Genomic DNA, 22,060 nt, shown 5'->3' with positions numbered 1-22,060 from the left:
CGCAAACCTTTCAATCACTTTGCTCTTATCAATGGCGATGTCCCTCTCGATTGAGAGCAAGGTGAGGTTTGAGGCCTCATCCATGTTACACCAACGCAGAGCCAACGGCCAGGGCCGCCGCAAGGGGTGTGCGAACCGTGTTACCGCACGGGGCCTCGCGCGGCGCCCCAAGGGGCCTCGCGCTATGGGCCGTTTTTAAAAAAATTTTTTTTTTTTTTTTCAAAAAATGTTTTTTCCTTTTTTCCCTTATAAATATCAACAGTCACGTTCCATTACAGACCTAAATGTGTACTAGTCTGTGCATATCAATAAATATATGTGCAATGATGCGCGTGTCTGTTGTTCAATACAACTGATCAGACCAAGCGCAGACACAAGCTGCTCTGATCCAGACGGTGGAGTTGGAACAAACTGTCACACAATGTCGAGAGAACAAGACAGTTTCAGGAAATTTCCATCAGGGGATGAAAAAAGAAAAAAACTAAAGAAAATGGAAGAGTTTAATGCCTCTCTGAAAGGCTCGTTTGATAAATTTGTTACAAAAATCACCGATCCGACCGGGTCTCAAGCAGCCGTGGGGCCCCGCGTCGAGGCAAGAGATGATGATGAGGCAGGGGAAGGTATGCAGTATTTTGCTAATTGGAGAGTTAAAATTGTGCATATAGACACCCGATCCGACCGAAAAACCCTAAAATTTTGTGCGCGCTCGCTACGCTCACGCACGAGGGCCCCCCCCCGGCCATTTCGCACAGGGCCTCGCAAATCTCCCAGACGGCTCTGCCTACGGCGTAACATTTCTTTTTATACTGGGTGAAATGGTCCTTCCAACCTGAGAGTAGCCACTAAATAATGTGTTCAGAAAAAGAAACGAAAAAAATCAGAGCTCTCTAACAGCTGCAGGCCTGTAAAAACTCTTGGATGCTCCTCCCCCCTCTGTCCCCCTCTCCTCCCTGCGCGCACTCGTCACGTGTCACCCGTTGCCGCAAATCTTCACACACTCCTCAGCAGAAATTTTTCTACAAAACGGCAAGATATAAATCTACACTTTTTACACAGAATGGAGAAAACACAATAGGTTTCGAAATACCTAGCTCCCATTGGTTGTTTATGTCGTTGAAAGAAAATAGAGGTTATAGTAGGCTACGTGAAAAGGAGTTCTTTGTATCTGCACTCGATTGCTTTTCCTCCGGGAGACCCGGATGTCTGGCACAGTAAAATTGAAATTGAATTGCAAGTACTGAATTTGAATTGTGAGAACTGAATGTAGATTCAGTTTTTCAATGCAATGATTCAAGTTGAGCAATTCAAATTCAAATATAAATTATTCAAATTCAGTTTCTAGTGGCACATATTTCTGCCCATAGGAAGGGGAAAAAAAAAACCAGAGAAACAAAAAAATAGGAGTAATGCCGAGGATTTGTATTGTATTTGTATTTTATTTTTAAAAGAAAAGAACCAGAGACAGTACATATTAATAATATTATTTTCATGTAAATATGCTAGATTATAGCCAGTGGTTAATTTGCATGTTTAGTCCCTGGTTGATGTAAAAGAAGGTTCCAGACACATACATTACATACAGTCCAAGAATTGATGACACACAGCAGTAAAATACACTAATAAATACACAATAGAAGAAAATACGATAAAATACACTAAGATATAAGATAAAACATACAATAAAATACACTAAGATGTAACATGAGTGCAGACTTAATTCTGTAAAGCTTGTTCTTCAGTGTTTAATGAAGGAGGTGAGGGTGGGTTTGTGTCGTATGACATTTGCTACTGTGTTCCATGTATGAGATGCTCCGTATGAAAACGCTGACTGCCCAAAAGCACTTTTTCTGAATGGGGCGATACAGTCACCTCTAGATCCTGCTCTGGTTAACCTGTTCATGTTTTTCTTTATAAATATATTTAATGGAGGTGGAGCCAGACCATGGAGGATTTTATATACAAGGATGCAATCTATTCAATTCAATTTTATTTATATAGCGTCTAATACAACAGATGTTGTCTCTAGACGCTTTCCATAGATCCAGAACATAAACATAAACATAAACATAAACATAAACCCCGAGCAATTATTATATAAACAATGGCAGGTAAAGGTATGGCAAATCTGAGTATTTGATTATAATACTCAGCTCAAAAGTTCATATTTCTTCAAGATTGCAAGCAATCTCACTAGGATTTACATGTCATTGCCCAGCTTGTTATACAGGGTCGTGTTAAAGACTAATTATCCAAAACGAGCCCTGTGATGCAGTAACTGTTTTATTTCCTTTCTCCATCAAATCTGCCTTCTTTACATTGTTTTATTTAAATCCCTTAAAAAAAGAAGATAAATAAACAAATTGAAATGGTTTTTGTTTTTGGCCCCAAAGTTAATCCACTACAGATATTTGTTCGAGATTTAAAATGTTTTTGTGACTATTAACTGAGCTGGAAATTACATTTTCCACAGCTTCTTTCCTCAGACCCCAGTCTTGTGTTTCTGTGGTGAACAACCTCATAATGTCACAATATCCTCTTATTCCTCATCATAGGTCCAGTTAGTAAAAGACATTTTGATTTCAGATAATTTAATTAATATAATGTGAATGTTTAATTAATGAGATAAATACCAATATCTTATTGTATTTTATTTTTTATTTTACTTTAATTATACATTTTTTGGTGAGGTGAAGTTATCAGAGGAGTGTGTTTAGAAGGCTTCATGTGTCACAAGAACACCCATTTCACTCTTGAGGAGTCTGAGGGGTGGTCATGTTGTCTCTGTTGGTTGGCCCCTCTTGGTTGTCTTTGTGCCACCAATGCCTCAAACTTCCTGCTGGAAGCTGAGGGTCGCCCGTTACAGTATGAATGAAATAATAATAAAAAAAAAACATATAAACATACAATAAAGCAAAAAGGCCAGCTTTGAAAAAAAAAGGCTCTTCAATCTGGTTTTGAGTCTTGACCTGAGAACCAACCTTCACCTCCATCTGTCAGTCATTCAGCTGTTTATTGATCTATGCTAGTCTTTATGGACACCAGATTAGGTTTGCTGTTTCTTGAACGCATAAATCAGTGCATTGGACGTCCTGTGGGAATATTTGCATTGGTCCTGCCAATTTTCTCTTATTTGGCTATGTTTTTAATTTAAATGTTGCATTTTTGATACAAAGAAATCAAATCTTAACTGTATGCAATATTAATATACTGTCTTCTTGAGCTGCTGTAGCGTTCCCTCTGTTTTCTGCAGTAAAAGCCTTCATTGTTCATCATTGTTCAAGGAGCCATGAGGGAAATGTCACAGCAGAGCTGAGCAGGTTTGTTTTATTTGAACCCAGAGGACGTTGTGAGTTTAACATTAATCAGAGACCCCTGCAGGTGAGGATTCAGGAGTACATTATGGACTCTGATGCAATAGGCTGTTGAGGACTGGGCCTCCTGGGAGTGGGGGGCAAAGAAAAGAGAAAGGTCTAAGTCAACCTAGAGAAACACCAGCAGGAGCTGCTTAAAGGCCGGTTTAGTTTAGATACTGCTGATCGACGGCAGAGCTCGGCACTGGAAAAACAAGCCTTCATGAAAACTTGGCAGGTTAGGTTTCATTATGTCTTTAGACTCTTGTCCTGCTGGTATCATGGTGAGCTGCTCCTCTAACCCCACGCTGACGTCAAACACTGCTCCGGCAGTTGTTGGAGGTGTGAGGATGTATGAGGAAGTTCTCATTTCCTGAAAAAATTACATTTGGGGAGTGGTTGGTACATTTTAATGCAGCACATGAAGCAAAGACAACATCATCTCATGTATTATTATCATAACAGGCTGAAGGTCCCCGACACCTCTGAGCCCAGAGTCGCTGTTTTTGCCTCTGAACAATTCCAACAAAAGGCTGCTATTTTTGCAAAATAGTCTTTCAACGTTACTGTAATGTTTGACAGAGGTTTTCCCAGCAGTCCTTGTCCATGTAGTGGTTACAGTTCTTCATGAATGACTGTACTGGATGCAGAGCTGAGGGATCAGAGATCCCAGGTTTCCAGCTTTCAGTCTTGTTTGACCTGACTTGGCCAAATAAACATAATTCTGATTCTGATTCCTCACTCTGCCACTCCCCTACCACCATTCCCTTACCATCACTCCTTTACCACCATTCCTTACCATCACTCTTTTACCACCATTCCCTACCATCACTCCTCTTCCCTCACTCCTTTACCACCATTCCATACCATCACTCCTCTACCGCTGTTCCTATACTACCATTCCCTACCACAACGCCTCTACCACCAGTCCTCTAACACCACTCATCTACTGCCACTCTTTTACCACCATTCCCTACCATCACTCCTCTTCCCTCACTCCTTTACCACCATTCCCTACCATCACTCCTCTACCGCTGTTCCTATACTACCATTCCCTACCACAACGCCTCTACCACCAGTCCTCTAACACCACTCATCTACTGCCACTCTTTTACCACCATTCCCTAGTGCCACGCCTCTACCGCTATTCCTCTACCACCACTACTCTACACTCATTCCCTACCATCACTCCTCTACCACCACTCCTCTATCAACATTACTCACTGCTACTCATCTACCGCCATTCCTCTACCACCATTCCCTACCATCACACTTCTACCGCAACTCCTCTACCACCACTCTGCTTCCACCACTCTTCTACCACCATTCCTCTACCACCAATTCTTTACCTCTCCTCTATCACAACTCCTCTATTACCACTCCTTTACTACCACTCCTCTACCACCACTCTACCACCATTCCCTAGCGCCACACCTTTACCACCAGTCCTCTACCGCCAATCATCTACCGCTTTTCCGCTACCACCGCTCCATCTACCCTCATTCCCTACTACCACTTCTCTAACAACATTCCTGTACCCCCATTCCTATATATATCGCCACTCCTGTACTGCCACTCCTCTACTGCCACTCCTCTACCACCATTCCCTAACACCACTCCTCTACCACCATTCCTCTACCATCACTCCTCTACAACTATTCCCTAGCCCTAGCGCCACGCCTCTACCACCCGCCCTCTATCGCAACTCCTCTACCACCACTTATCTACCTCTATACCTCTACCACCACTCCTCTACCCTCTTTCCCTACTACCAGTCCTTTACCACCACTCCTGTACCAACATTCCCTATCGCCACACCTCTACCACCACTCCTCTGCCACTCCCCTGCTGCTAAACCTCAACAACCACTCTTTTACCACAAATCTCTACCATCACACCTTTACTGCTACGCCTCTACCAGCAGTCCTCTACCACCACTCATTTACCGCTATTCCTCTACCGCCACTCCTCTACCACTGTTTCATTCTGTTCCGTTTGTAGTCACACTAAACCATACAGAATGGACGGTTAAAGCAATATCCATGCTTACTTATAACTTTATTGTATGAACATCTCACAAACATGTACTGATCAGCATCACTTTGTGTACAGTGTCACACTCAAATGTGTTCCCTGGACACCTTAAACTAGGAACAACAATCCTATTGGGACATTGTTTCTTTTTTGTTTTGAAGTTAAGTCCTTTCTTCTCTTCTTTAACATATATCACATATGACCATCACACTTGGTCTTAAAATAATAAAGAGCATTTCCATCACCACCCGGTAATATTAATTAGGAATATCATTTTGGATACTGTGCAACTTGAATCCTTACTGTTTTTTGAAACCAAGATTTCAACAATTAAATTATACATAAACACAACATCAACATAATTTGTTACTTATTGCTGTTATCGTTATCACTGACAAAAGTCCTTCAGGTAGTGGGGCTTGACAACCTGCCGTCCCGACCTTGTAGTGACAGCTGGTCTGGACCCCTGCTTGACTCTGTTCCACCATCACCTCTTGTGGCGTATGTAACACAGTCCCTGTTGTATGTGTGTCAGTGCCGTAGTTGTGTCTGAGGTGACAAGGATTTATTCTTAAAACACCTCCAGACTCCAGTTTGACCACATAAGATCTATGACTCACATATTTAATGTTTTGCTGGTTTCCAGACTTTATGTGGCTCAAATGGCAGCACTCTCACACTGTCCCCTTCTTTCAGAGTGTCCATGTCTTTTGCTGTGCCGGTGTAATATTTCTCCTGTCTTTGTCTGTTTCTTATCAGTCCTTGTGTGTTGTCCGTTATTGCTGGCTCCAACAGAGTGTCTTTGACGGGAAGCAGTGTCCTGGTCCTCCTGCTCAAAAGTCTCTGTGCTGGGCTTGTGTTAAGACCTTGGCTCGGTGTGTTCTGATGGTCTAATATAGCTAGGTATGGATCCTGTCGAGCAGCTGCAGCTTTCTGCATTAGATGTTTGGCTGTCTTTACTGCAGACTCAGCTTTCCCGTTGCTTTGGGCGTATCCCGGTGAAGATGTTTTGTGTTTAAATTCCCACATTTGACTGAATCTTCGAAATTCTTGTGTGGAATATTGTGGCCCATTATCAGAAATGACTATGTCAGGTATTCACTATCGGGCAAAGTGTGCTTTAAGCTTTCTGATAACTGTACTACTCTTAGTGTCCGGTAGGTAATTTACTTCCCAAAAGTTGGAAAAATAGTCCACTGTCCCCAAGTAGTCCTTGTTATGGAATGAAAACAAACCAGTGCCACCTTTGGCCCAGGGCCTGTGTTACCCCTTTTACACCAAGCTGGTTCCAGGGCTGGTGCTAGTGCTGGTGCTAGAGCCGGTTCGCGGTTGGTTCTAAGTAAGAACCGCTTGCTTTTACACAAGCTGGTGCTGGCGAGAGAGCCACGTCATTACGTTACTGTATACGTCACCACCACTCCCCCTCGTTTCCATCCCTACCCTGATCAGGAAGCTGAGAGCCAAAAGCTGTTTTAATTTCAGCTGTAGCGCTGTTAATATGGCACTTTATTATTATTATTTTAATATTTTTTTCAGGCTTAAAAGTAACCTTTAAGATCCCCTACCTGGGCTCAGTTTATCCAAATAACGCCTGTTAAGAAATTTGACTCGAGAGCCGGCAGCCCCGGGGCACAGCAGCTCCTCAGCCGGCTCAACCTGCGCCATCTTCCCGGGGGAGAAACCTGCAGCTTTGTTGAGAATTACGCTGGATGAAATAAATCATTTAGGAAGATAAATGTTGGTTTAATAGATGAAATCTATCAGTTGTAGCTACGCCTGTAACCTACGGCGTAGGTTACGTAACAGGTTACGTAGGCTCTGCGTTGGTGTAACGTGGAACCAGAACCGCGGGCTGGGACGCGGGCTGGGACGGGGGCTGGGAGTGGGCTGGGAGGCGTCCCCGCGGGCCGGGAACCCGCCGATCGAGCGGCAGCCTCGCGTCCAAGCGTCCCAGGGCTGGAACGCTCCCCCGCGGGCTCGGACGCGACGCTGCCGCTCCATCGGCGGGCACGGAGCCCGCCGACGTTACTGTTGATGGATTGTACCGTAGACCACTGCTGCTTCTGTTTTACATCCATTAAATAAATGGATGTAATAATAAAAGAGTCTGCTAACTTAACCGCCGTCTTCAACGCTCCGTTGTTTAAAAACTGCGCTCTTCCGTGTTTATTCTGCTTCAGTTGTTCAGTAACACCGTCCCCAGCCCCGCCCCCAGCCCCCGACGTGAAGCGGTTCTAGACCTGGCCCAGCAAAGACCTGGGGCTGGTGTAGCACCAGTTTTGAGAGCCAGGAGTCTATCTGGAAATTAACCATGTTTTGTCAATCATCATTCTTGCAAAGAGGTGTTGTCCACGACTGTGGCTCTCCCCACTTGGTTTACATTCTCCTTATTCCCATTCACTTCTATTATTGTCATAATGTCCTCACACATGCCACTGTCACGCTCTGAGATGACATGTACTTGTTTATATTTTCTGCTGTCCTCTGTTCTTGATTTGCATTGTGCTGCAAAATGATTTGCTTTCCCACACTTTTTACATGTCTTGCCAAAAGCTTGGCATTTGCTTTTGTTTCTCTCATGTGTTTTGCCAAAAAACTTACAACCGATATCATATCAGTTCCTTTTCTGTTCTTTTCAGTTTGTTTCAGTGCATGAACTTCTTCTACCGTCTGTCCTTGCATTGGTTTGCTGTTTTCTCTCGACAGCTCGGCAGCTCTGCATATCTGCAGACATTTATTCAGTGTCAGATTCTCTTCTCTGAGTAGTCTCTCTTTCATTGTAGAGCTATTTGTGCCACACACAATCCTATCTCTGATCAATGAGTCTTTGATGAGATTATACGATTTACACAGATTTGAGTTGCAGTATATACAAGGGTGATTGAAGATAAGAGGTAGAGTATGAAGTATCAAGTATGAAGTGCCATGAAGGGAAACAGCATTTCAAATGCTGAGACCATGGTTCTCAGTCAGAACAGGTTAGAATAGACTCTCCAAAGTGGGAGTGGAGGTGCTGCCTTGAGTGGAGTATTTCAAGTACCTTAAAGTCTTGTTAACAACAGAAGGATCCATCCATCCATCCATCCATCCATCCATCCATCCATCCATCCATCCATCCATCCATCCATCCATCCATCCAACCACCCACCCACCCACCCACCCACCCACCCACCCACCCATCATCCATCCATCCATCCATCCATCCATCCATCCATCCATCCATCCATCCATCCATCCATCCATCCATCCATCCATCCAACCACCCACCCACCCATCATCCATCCATCCATCCATTCATCCATCCATCCATCCATCCATCCATCCATCCATCCATCCACCCACCCACCCAGCCACCCACCTATCATCCATCCATCCATCCATCCATACACCCACCCACCCACCCACCCATCATCCATCCATCCATCCATCCATCCATTCATCATCCATCCATCCATCCATCCATCCATCCATCCATCCATCCACCATCCATCCATCCATCCATCCATCCATCCATCCATCCATCCATCCATCCATTCATCATCCATCCATCCATCCATCCATCCATCCATCCATCCATCCATCCATCCATCCATCCATCCATCCATCCATCCATCATCCATCCATCCATCCATCCATCCATCCATCCATCCATCCATCCATCCACCATCCATCCACCATCCATCCATCCATCCATCCATCCATCCATCCATCCATCCATTATCTATACCCGCTTTATCCTTTGCCGGGTCACGGGGGTCTGCTGGAGTCTATCCCAGCTCATTTCAGGTGAGAGGCAGGAGTTCACCTGGACAGGTCACCAGTCCATCGCAGACAGGAGGATCCAAGTGGGTGAAATTAGTTTCCTCCTCAGGATGGAGACGGGTAAGCGCCAGGCTGGGGGAGAGAGGGGCCTGGGCTCTCTCTTTAGGTTGCTGATTCTGTCACCAAAATATATTACTGGAGAGATAGATGGAATGGGGAGATGGGGAGTGGTCGCTTAATGGTCGCAGAAGTGGGCATGGCTCAGGAGGACCCAGCTTCAAGTCCCCAGGAACTGTTGTAAACCGTTGGGTAATCCTAACTTCTCCTATTCCAACTAGTGATGGGTTAAAAGCAGAGGACTTGTTTCAGTGTGTTTCATGAGATATATAATGACAATTAAAGATTGTTAAAATGTTTTAAATAGATTATCATTGAATCCATAGGCCAATGATTGAAAGGTGTTCCTGACTTAGGACTGAGTGAGTGTGTGCATGTTTCATGTAAATGAAGCATAAAGTAAATCAATGCTTCCCCATCTGTGATCGGAGAAGTAAATCTGATGTCATTCACTCCTCCTTTACTTTTGATTCATTGTTCTGTTTTGGACCTGTTTTTAATTGAACAGCGGGGAACATGCAGCTGTTGCTGAAACGTTTCTGAACATGGAAGCTGCTAATGATGGAAGCTGTGATGTCAGCAGAGTGACGGGAAAAAGAGGATGCTCCTGTCGCTGGTTATTTTTCATCGTTCATGTTCATTTAGTCATACATTTGTTCTTGTTGTTCTTCATTTCTGCACCAGGAAACATTTACATGTGAACTGTGTCTGAGGTGACGGACAAAAGCCATCAGCTCCAGATCTGCCTTGGTCTTGGAGTGAAAGCCCGTAACCCAGAAGAGCTGTGTCTGCGTGGCTCTCATTATGAAGTGGACGCACCACATTTTTACTGCTCCTTGTTATATGGGTGAATGTTCCCTCCTCCGCCCTGGTCGTTCCACATCCTTGTCTGTCTGTGCAGAGCTGCAACTCTCAAACTGCCCCTCAGCCGAAGGTGTTTATGCAGCGGACTCACACTGAAGCACACAGCCAGACCAGGGGGTGGAGGTGGAGGTCTCACTGCTCAGCCGTGTGGGAGAAAACACTCAGATTTATAGACCATTCTGTGGTGGTGCAGCGTGTCAGAGAAGTTTCTTGAATTCATTAGTTTTATGACCAAAACTCGCTTTTACCCACAAATATTCACATGAGACAGAGACACACACGTGTGGACAGTTTTCCTACGTCCACACTGGTGCACAGCCTTTCTCATTACGTAGGTTTCACCCTAAAACTATCTGCTCTCAGGCACAAGTCAATAAACTCAAACCTCACTTTATTACTTTCATACTCTGGACCATCGCAGTTGAGGGTAATGCTGACGTGGAAAAGCACAGACACAGCGGCAGTGACACTTACATGAATACAGATGAGTCGGAAACAGACAAACCAGCTCTCCAAATCAAGTCAGTTGATAGCAGATGTTTTGAAAAACGGATGCACAGCGTTTGATGTGGGAAATATCCTCAGCTGGTTCAGATAAAATAAACACCATAGTTTTCAGTGTGCCACTTACTTGCCAAAGGAATGAGATTTATTGGTGCTGATACTGGCAGGAGGCTGATCGACATTGGCCAAGAATTAGCTAATTACCACCGATAGCTAATAAATCAGTACATCTTTGGCTCTCAGTCACATCGGATGAAAGCCTGTGTTCAGTGAAAGTCATGTAATGATTGAATTAGATTGGATTGATTGGATATTGTTTGGATATCGGAAGATCTGATAATAATATGTTTTAATGTTGTTTAATATTTTAAATCTGATTAAATACTGGATACGGTTGGAGGTTGTTGGACATGTGATCAGTTATAGTTGGATCTCATGCAGACGGTGGTGGTAGCAAAGCTCCAGTCGCTCCGTCACTTGGTCGGTTGTTTGGAGGAAAAAATAAATGAAACTGTCGGCCATCTCTCTCCCCAGAGATAATATTATTATTTTGATTTTTGGAAATGTTAGTGGCGACATTCAGAGGAGGTAAGAACATTCAACAAGCCTGTCTGCTGTGTGTGTGTGTGTGTGTGTGTGTGTGTGTGTGTGTGTGCGTCTCAACGTGTTGTTGCAGCTCGAGCTGTGTGGGGTTGTAACATCGCTCCTTCCTTACATGCTCATCCATCAAACACCCTGCACTTACAGAGCCAAGAGTAAAAGAGTAAAATAAAAATATAAATAATGATAGTAAAAAAATACCTCTGCAGTTGTCGTTCAGCTTGCGCAGTATCGTTTCAGCTGCAGATGATCACAAGCTGAGAGGGTGAGAGGATTAAACCTGGGCGGATCATGCAAGTGAACATAGTGACTCCTACGTTTATTAAGCTCCAGAGAAGAAAGGATGAAAGGCTATCTACAGCCGTGGGTGATGACCCGAAGGGGTTATTATCGGGTTTTTAAGATTCTGTCATTACTGAGCGTATTTGATTGCACTGATAACTTTATAACACCTTATCAGACTTTATCACACCTTTCCTCTTTGAAAGAGCCCCTGAGGGGAGCTGTGTGCTGGAGTTGGTTTCCTTTGTAGTTTCCTTTCCTTTTTTAAAAATCAATGGTCGTCATTCTCTTGAGTATAAAACAGAAAACAGCGTCTCTGCTGTTCCACACGGCACCATCACCTCCACCTTTTACTCATTTATTACCTGTCCTCAATGAGGTGATCTCATCTCACAGGATGGAGACTTCCCGCTTTTGCAGCAGAGTTGTGTGTGTTTGTGTGTGTTCAAGTCTTCACCTGAAAGTCGACGTTTCTATACAAGAAAAGTCGGAATCACCCTGGTGATTGGTGATGTTTTCGGCAAAAACACAAGACACCAAACACACTAACTGTTCACTTTCCTTCTTTCTTCCATGAATTCCTCCATATGAATAAGATTCATTGTTCATGCATGACCTTTATGTGAGTGCAGTCTCAGTCTGCTCTCCTCTCTCCCCCAGTCACTGTAACGTTCATGGATGACCAGCAACCCCAGACCTCAGGAGCAGATCAAATACCTGCAGCTTTGATCGAAATTACTTTATAATCAGGGGTGAACATAGTCGGTGCTCGGGGGCTGGTGTCCTGCATGTTTGAGACATCAGGTGTTTTTAAGCAGGGAAATATCTAGAAGATGCAGGACAGCAGCCCCCAAAGACCATGCACCTTGCACCCCTGTTCATAGTTCAGCTATTCATCTCAGACAGGCAGAATTCTGTTGATGGAAACAGTACAGCTGTCAAACTGAGAATAATAAATATAAACTGCACATACACATTACTTTTCCAAGCAGTTGACGTGTTTTGCTTTGACTATTTCAGACTAGTGGGCAACAACATCCCAAAATACCCATTTAAGTGCTTATTGTACAACATCAGTCAATCATATACAATTGAACTCAAATACGTCATGCTACGTTCACATTTCTAAACGAACACTTTCAGAAAAGTTGTAATACAGAGACACTTTTTAAATCAAGTAATCAGTTGGTGAAGTATTAAATGTTCTTAGTGACAGTATTTTACGATGTAAACAAAAACATGTCTGAAACCCCTCTGTTATGTAATCCAAGCATAACATTTGTAGAAACCGTAAAACAAAGTTGAAACTTGTGTGGATTTTTCTTTTTCTTTAATTATATCTCAACACATAGAGCAACATAATCTCCAGTGAAATCAAATCCACAAAACATCCAAAACAGCCGGATCAAAAGTAGTCATTAATTCCAGTGGAATAGGATTAAAGCCAACATAGTGAGTAAGGAATAATCCTCAAAAAATACCAACATAAACTTTGAATTATGTCTGCAAAGCGAGAGTCTGTGACAGGACCACTCACATCTTAGTTGCTGTTCCTGAATCCTGACACCAGAAACTTTGTTTTCATGTCTGCTTCTGCTCTGCTTTCCTTCAAGAGAATCACAGCTGTTCACTGACTTTTGACCCAGTTGGAGGTGGAAGGTGTGCTTACTGACATTTAGCTGGAAACCTGGGCACACCTTGACACTCAGGTCTTGGTGTGGGCTGACCTGCGTTGCTGGTGTTTACTGACCTAACATAGGGCCAGTTGTCCTTGGAGACCAACACCTGGTCCTGACGAGGCAGAAGGACATTTCATAGCTCATAAATAGGTGAGAGCTGATGTGAGATTTGTGATTATTAGAGTTTACACAATGAATGCAATGTTCTGATGATGATAGCTGCGTGAACATGTGTTCTTGTTTTCATGATCTCTTTGGTGTACTCATTGGTCTGGCAGCTAAAGCCCAGTCCTGATTACAATGTTGCTAGGGTCCCGAGCTAAGCTGAGCATTGAGATCAGATGGAGGTTGGGTGTTTTGGTGAGTCTCTACAAAACCAATAGTAGCGTAATCCTCCTAAATTCTGTGGTTTCATGCCTCATCGTTCATTTTTTTTAAATCATTTTGTACTCGAATAAGGACTCGATCTATTCAATAAAATAATTGCTCTCTTATGGAAAATACTGTCTTGGTCCAACTGAGGTTCACCCGGTCACATGTATTTGTTTAGAAATGTTAACTGTCCCGGACCTTTTCATGAGAAAGGCAGGAGTTTAATTCATTGCGTGAAAACCCATGCAAGTGCAGAGCCGCGCGAGCACCACACAGGCCAGGATTTGAACCAGGAACCTTCAAACTGTGATCTGATGGTGCTAACCACCAAGTCTCCATGATACAATAGCATTAGGAACGGCTGCAGGCTCGTGTACCAACCATGGAAATGTTCTCGTAGCGTTAAATTCTACCTCGGAGAAATGATCTGGGATCAAGTATATTGCATCTATAGTATTAATAGAGGGGTGTGTGTGTGTGTGTGTGTGTGTGTGTGTGTGTGTGTGTGTCTTCCTCATATTAATGTTGGGGTGGTAGATGGTAGGAGGGGTCCCTTGGGAAATAAATTCTGCCTCCTTTCCTCCAACCCCCTTCTTATTATGTCCGACAGCGTTGCCTGTTATGAGTTAATAAGAAGTCCCACGTAGCTGGTGGACGCGAGGAGAGGCAACAATGAGTCACCTTTGACCCCCCAGGTTCATCTGTTCAGAAACACTCAGCTGCACGTCTCCAAGATAACACGAGACGTGGAACAGGAGAATATCAACAAACGCAAGAACTGTCATTTAAAACAAATGACAGAAGTTAGTAGCGACTGAAGGCTGATGTTTAACTGAACATGTGTTAATCAGAGTACTGCTTTATTCCAGTGTCACACTCACAGACGTGAAGTCACATTTTCCAGCAGGACTGAGGTTGTCACCAGGGCGGACTGTGGCTTCGTTTATAAAGGTCACCGCCCTCTGAACGAAATGCTGGCTAAATAAAGACAAAACAAACTTTTGACCCATTTTTACTCAGTTTTATCATTGGATCATTTAAATGCATTCTGGACGATTCTGCAGGGACATTTCCCCCCCGTAAACTGTTCATTTTCATTTTCAACCATTTAACATACATTTCTGGTACCTCGAGAGCATCTTTACCACGAAAGCCTCTAATTATTCCAGAACAACAAAGACCAAGAATCACAAGATGGAAAAAACGTGGCTCGAGTGTTTTCTGATTAGTTGATTTCTTGGAGGCTTGGTGATGGGTGGAGCTACTAACTTACGAACACACAACATTTTCTTCAAATAAAGTCCTGAAGTTCTTCCACACATTTTCAGGCCAGAACCGGATCCAAAATGTGAAGGTAGACATCACTTAAATAACTGTGATGGCTGTTATGGGCATGACAGGAATTGGCTTTAATCACTTCTTTGTGTGAGATGCATTAAAGTGACTTATGTTTTAAGAGGATGTTGTGTTGGATCCGGACCAGGCCTCAGCTTTAGTTGTGCTATGAATCCAGCTGTATACTGGACCTCCTTCATGATGTGTCCCTACATACTTGCTCCTTTGCTGCTACAGAAGAACAGCCTACAGCCACTGATCGACCAATGGTGCCTCACAATAAAACACAATAATTAACTTGAGAGGAATCCACACTTAGAAGTACAAGCGGGTCCACTGGGATGGATGAGATGGTCGATCCTTGCTGAACCTTTTAAATTTCCATTTTAAAGGGACCATTGTTGAGATCATGACCGTAGAGGGGCATTCTGTCCTCTATGATGTCATGAAGAGCTGATGTTTGAATATTCAATTCAATTCAATTCAATTTTATTTATATAGCGTCTAATACAACAGATGTTGTCTCTAGACGCTTTCCAGAGATCCAGAACATGAACATAAACATAAACATAAACATAAACATAAACATAAACCCCCGAGCAATTATTATATAAACAATGGCAGGTAAAAACTCCCTTAGTGGGAGAAAAGCCTTAAGCCAAACAGTGGCAAGGAAAAACTCCCCTTTAGGAGGGAAGAAACCTTGAGCAGGACCAGGCTCATAAGGGGGGACCCTCCTGCCGAAGGCCAGACTGGGGGAGTCAGGGACGTCGACAGCACACAGCAGGCAGGTGGAAGCAGCAGCGGGATGACCAGAGGTGGGGGGGGGGGGGGGGGGGGCGTCAGCAGCACACAACAGTCATGTGGAAGCAGCAGCGGGATGACCAGAGGGGGGGGGGGCATCAGCAGCACACAACAGTCATGTGGAAGCAGCAGCGGGATGACCAGAGGGGGGGGGGGGTGCAGGCAGGCGGAAGCAGCAACAGCAGACATCCACGTAGGCAGGTGGAAGAAGCAATGGGATGACCAGAGGGGGGGGAGGGCCGGGAACACAGGCCAGAACGCAGCTCCTGAGGCTCCGGCCTGCAAACATACACAAAAGAGAAAAAAGGGGGGCCGGCACAAGAAACTACAGGAACAATGGACAAAAATGATAGCTATGAGATATTTATAATAAATAAAAATGGTAATGGAGAAGAGAGGCAGGGAAAAGGAGAGGAGAAGAAGGGTGAGAGGCACCGCCCAGCGGATCATGTCGGTGCCCCCCTGCAGCATAAGCCTATAGCAGCATATCTACCGCGAAGCTATATTTGAGACTAACTATTATAGTTTTGTTCTATAGCTGCGACAATGACTACTGACTCTAACACACTAAAGTTTACACTACCTAGAGATTTACCAACACCAGCTAGAGGTTTACTTAACACTAACTATAAGCTTTACTAAACAGAAAGGTTTTAAGTTTAGTTTTAAAGGTGGAGGTGGTGTCAGCCTCCTTAACCCAGATTGGAAGTTGGTTCCAAAGTAATGGTGCCTGATAGCAGAACGCCCGCCCTCCAAATCTACATTTAGATACTCTAGGAACTACGAGTAAACCTGCACCCTGGGAGCGGAGAGCTCGGCCAGGAACATAAGGCACTATCAAATCTTGTAAATACTGCGGAGCTAAGCCGTTTTGGGCTTTATATGCAAGTAATAAAATTTTAAATTGAATTCTGAATTTTACAGGTAGCCAATGGAGCGACGCTAACACTGGAGAGACGTGGTCTCTCCTGCGAATTCCTGTCAGTACTCGTGCTGCTGCATTTTGGATCAGCTGGAGCCTATTCAGCAAATTACTTGGACATCCTGCTAACAACACATTACAGTAATCCAGTCTAGAAGATACAAACGCATGAACTAGTTTCTCTGCATCCCTCTGCGAGAGGATTTTCCTAATTTTTGCAATATTACGGAGATGGAAAAACGCTATTTTACAAACCTGATTAACATATGGTTTAAACGACAAATCCTGATCGAAAACAACACCAAGGTTTCTCACAGTTGCACTGGAAGCCATCGCAACACCATCTAATCCCTTCCTAAGATGCTCTGGACCAAGAATGATAACCTCTGTTTTATCTGAATTTAGAAGCAAGAAATTTCTGGACATCCAGTCCTTGATGTCCCTAAGACATGCCTGAAGTTTAACTAACGGTTCTGTTTCATCCGGCTTCATAGACAAGTAGAGCTGCGTATCATCAGCATAACAATGAAAGTGTATGCCGTGATTCTGGATTATACTTCCCAACGGCTGCATGTATAAACTGAACAAGACTGGCCCTAGCACTGAACCCTGCGGAACACCATAACAGACCCTCGACTGTTCTGAAGAAACCTCATGTACATGAACAAACTGGAACCTGTCAGATAGATATGATTTAAACCAACGTAGAGCTGTCCCTTTAATCCCAACAACATGCTCTAACCTGTGCAGTAAAATGCCATGGTCAACAGTGTCAAAAGCAGCACTGAGGTCCAGTAAAACCAATATGGACACTAATCCCTTATCTGAGGCCATAAGAAGGTCATTCGTAACTCGAACCAGTGCTGTCTCTGTGCTATGATGCATTCTGAACCCTGACTGAAAGACTTCAAACAGATCATTTCTATACAAATAGTCACATAACTGGCTTGAAACTGCCTTTTCCAGAATTTTAGATACAAATGGAAGGTTAGAAATTGGCCTATAATTAGCTAAGGTGTCTGGGTCAAGGGAAGGTTTTTTAAGTAAAGGTTTAATTACTGCCACTTTGAAAACCTGTGGTACATATCCTAAGCTTAGGGAATATGATTTTTATTCTCACAATTGCTGGCAACATTTGGACTGCAGGTGATAACACCACTTCTTATGAAATAAATCTCCCTCCATGTTGCCGCTGCTGACTGTTCAGGTCATGAAGTTGTTTAATCTTGTTACATCAAAGTGTTGAGTGTAAAAATAAAAAAAAAGAAAAGCTGAAAAATTCCCCGGCGCTCTCTTTGGTGATCGGTGATGATCACAATTCATTGAGAGAGAAATGAAAAAAAGTGAATGTGTTTAAAAGTGTCTCTTTGAAACTTCAAGTGTAGAATTAAATTTAAACCCCTGAACATCTCGCAGCAGGAGTTTCAGGTTGTGTTGACGATCAAATAATCAATTGATCAATTAATGGATTTTTGCAGATTGATTATGGGTCATTCAGTAGGGCTGTTCAGAAACGGTAATCACTGGCTTGTTTTTTAAAATCCTCTGGTAGGTTGTACTCAGACTTTTACAGTAACATTACAAAGTTTCTGAGTCAGTGGCATTTCTCAGTTAGAAGAGGTGTCCAGCTCGCTGTCCACGCAAGTGTCGGCTTCTAAAAATGAGCAAGCAAACCACAGATGAAAACAATTTGGTATTCAGCTGCATCTGCAGGTCTGTGTGTGTGTTTGTTGTTGTCAGGGAGGTTCTTCTCAGGGAAGTTTGATAAGAACCATGTCTGCTCTGCAACCTGCTGTAAATGTCATTGCACGGCAACAGTCCCTTTATTTTTAATTGCTTCAATTGCAACCTGAGCAGAGGGGCCCAAACCTTGCTAGAATGAATGCCATCTCATATGTTAATGTGTGCTGGTATGACTGAAGAATCATCTCCCCAACCACCTCTCCCACCTCTTCCAGGGGAGTACTAAGGCATTCCCCAGACACTTGAGCAATATAGTCATTCAGCATGACCTGGGTCTGCTTCATCAACTGTGGACATCTCAAACACCTCCTGAGGGAGGAGGTATCCTAGCTCAGTGTCCAAACCAATCAACTGGTTCTCCTCAGTGTATCGCTTAGGAATAGCCTACCCACCCCAGCTTAATCCCGTTCTTTTGGTCAATGCCTGAATGACTCTGTGTGACCTCTTGGTGACCTATACATTTCCATAGATGAGAGTAGGAACATAGATCCGCTGATAAACAGAAAGTCTTGCTTTTTAGCTCCACTCTGTCTTTACTACATCACAACAGTTGAGACTTAGGACCACTACACCTGCACATCTCCTGCTCCATTTGTCCTCCACTCATGAACAACACCCCAAAATACCTACACTTCTCCCCCTAACGTTTAGTTTTTAGTTTAGTTTAAGTTTATTTCAGTCATATATACTTTTCAAGGCAACAAGGAAGAGACAAATTTTACAATTTGACTGAAAAAGGCTCAGGCAGAAGCAGAGCTTATTAATGCTACTATACAACTTAAGCTACACGATACATGGTGTCAAGTATGAAGAAAAAAAAACAAACAAAAAAAATAAACATATAATATATCCATATACTGTACATATACTTGCATACATACATGTACACACATAAATGCATATACATACACATACATATCTCTTTTCCTCTTTTTTCAATTACAGCCATAACTCCCAAATATAAATGCATATAATTATTTTTTAAACATAACAAAGGAAGTACATTGCTTAAGTTTGAGATCAACACTATTCCACAGCTGGACCCATTTTAAAGAAATACATCTTCTTTTAACCTCTTTTTATCGCTTTTAGTAACAAAAATCTGCATCCATCTCTTAACTCATTTACTCTCAGACGCTATGAAAAACTTCTGCACACTGTCTGCTAGTGTTTTATTTTTTGCTTTAAACATGAATTGCATTGTTCTATAATAAACCAAGTCTGTAAACTTCAGAATATGAGAATTTAAAAATAATGGATTAGTATGATCATAATATTCCGCTTTATTTATGATGCCTATAGCTCGTTTTTGTAGTAAAACAATTTGATCAGTTATGGTTTTAAACGTAGATCCCCATAGTTCCACACAGAAAGTTAAATAAGGAAGTATCAGTGAACAGTAAATTAAGTATAAACTTCTATGATTTAGCATGTCTTTGGTTTTGTACATGATTGCTATCAATTTTGAGATTTTCCCTTTTACATATTCAACATGTTTTTTCCATTTAAAGGGGACCTATTATGAAAAACAGTTTTTTTCTTGCTTTAACATATATAAAGTGGTCTCCCCTCAGCCTGCCAACTCAGAGAAGGAGGAAAGCAACCAAATTCTGCAGTGTCTGTACAGCCGCCCGGATGAGCCATCCAGTGTGATGTGGATCTACGAGCCAATAAGATTCTGCTCCCGTCGTTACGGAACGACGGGCGCGATTTACATAGGTTGGCCTCCAATGCGTGAAACCACAGCCACAACTAACTCCACCGGCCGGAGCTTCTGCCATTTTTTCATAGCGGTGTATCGCGTCATTCAGGCAGCCAATCAGCACAGAGCCTCATTATAATAGCCCCGCCCACTCAGAATCCTGCATAGATAATGAGGTTAGAGAATGAGATGATAAAGACATGGCTTAGAGGCCAATTTCTAATTCATTTAGCAAAAACAATCAAAAGCTTGTTTTTAAGACATTCAAGGCCTGTTTAAAATAGATATTACATGCCATAATAGGTCCCCTTTAAATTTATATATACACAAATCCCATCTCCTGTGCTTGATACGTTTCAACATTTAGAGACTCCGATTGCAATTGATGGGGGGATTGTAAGACATGGGTATTAGATGCCATAATAGGTCACCTTTAAGTTTATGATCGATCACAACCCTGAGGAATTTGGTCTCCCAAACCCTTCCAATTTCAGTATTAAAGATTTTTAATTTAATATTACTTCCAGCTTGGTTTCCAAATACCATAAATTTGGCTTTCTTTATATTAAGAGATAATTTATTAACATCAAACCAAGTTTTGGGCACTCCTAGCTCTTGTTCAACAGTGTGCAAAAGTTCTTCTAAATTGCTCCAGGAGGAGTACAAATTTGTGTCATCAGCTAATATAATATATTTTGACTTATCAAAAACATAACAAATATCGTTAATAAAGAGAATAAACAATGTAGGACCAATGATGGAGCCCTGAGGCAATCCACAGGTGACCAGTTTCAATTCAGACATTGTTTGGTGTATTTGAACATATTGCTGTCTATTTTCTATTTGCTGTCTAAACGCACGACCCCACCACCAATCCTAAAGAGGAAATTTTACCTCTTTCTGACTGAGAACCATGGAGCTGCTGATTCTCGTGCCAGCCGTTCCACACTCCAGTGAGCACCGAAGACCTTGGCTGTATGACGCGGGCTGGACCATATCATCTGCAAGAACACAGACATGGAACCCTGAACTCACCAAACCAAACCCCTCCATCCCATAGCTATGCCGAAAAAGCTATCAACGGATCTGAGTCAAAGTGCAAAGGACTGAGTTCAAGTCTTACGTGCAGAAAAATCCAACCGATTGCTGGCAATGTGGACCAAACTCTCACTGACAGGGCCTGAATATATCGTAGCAACAGACACCGTACCCCTTATTCTTGGAGCACCCCAACAGACTAACCCAGGGGACATGGTCAAATGCCTTTTCCAAGTCCACAAAGGACATGTAGAGCAGTTTGGCATACGCGATGCTCCGTCCAAGCTTGCCTTGAAGACAATTTGTGGTGACAGACAGCAGGAGGTCAGGAAACAAATTAAATGTGACAGTCAGCAGCAACAACAGCCGACGCAAGCAGAGACCCTGAGGCCCTGTCATCATCTGGAGATGCACTGAGGAGGAGGAATGATCTACCTGCAACACCTCTATAATCCAGCCCAAGCCCGGCGCCTGGGCGTTAATTGACCCTGATGCAGACCATCGGCTCGGAAGCAGGTATGAGGATATGCTAGACACACTATGGTTTGCAAGTTATCTCACAAAGCTTTACAAAAATCAAACAAGTTCAGTGCATATAAATCACAAAGTATTATTTCATTTAAAATGTACTAATACTAAAAGGTTGCGTAAATAAAACGCTGACAGATGGCTCTTTGCTCTTTGCTCTGGGACTTCATCGTTCAGCTGAATGTTCTCATCTGGAGGTTGTGACTGGGAGGAACGGCGTCCCTGATCAAACTCTGAGGCGCGTTGCATCACGGGGCATCTGTGCTTGTCATAGTCAGACATAGGCGGCAACCATCTAAATTCTGGGGTGAGCCTCATGTGGGACTAAAATTCCTTGCAGTTCCTTGACTGATCGGTAGAGGCCGGCTCCGCAACTGAGTCAATCTCCATCGACCTCCATGTTAAAATGTCCAACTTTGGTCCT

The 22,060-nt window shown here is 43.1% G+C and overlaps 1 protein-coding gene across 1 annotated transcript in view; it reads left to right on the top strand.

The window, feature by feature from the left end:
* Positions 1-22,060, top strand: part of LOC133454776 (LIM homeobox transcription factor 1-beta-like) — a 61,055-nt gene that overhangs the window by 11,995 nt on the left and 27,000 nt on the right. The gene's annotated exons all lie outside the window — the stretch shown is intronic.

This window comes from Cololabis saira, chromosome 11, assembly GCF_033807715.1.
Source record: "Cololabis saira isolate AMF1-May2022 chromosome 11, fColSai1.1, whole genome shotgun sequence".
NCBI lineage: Eukaryota > Metazoa > Chordata > Actinopteri > Beloniformes > Belonidae > Cololabis > Cololabis saira.
The sequence above is the reverse complement of the archived record's forward strand: the minus strand, read 5'-3'. Positions and strand labels throughout refer to the sequence as shown.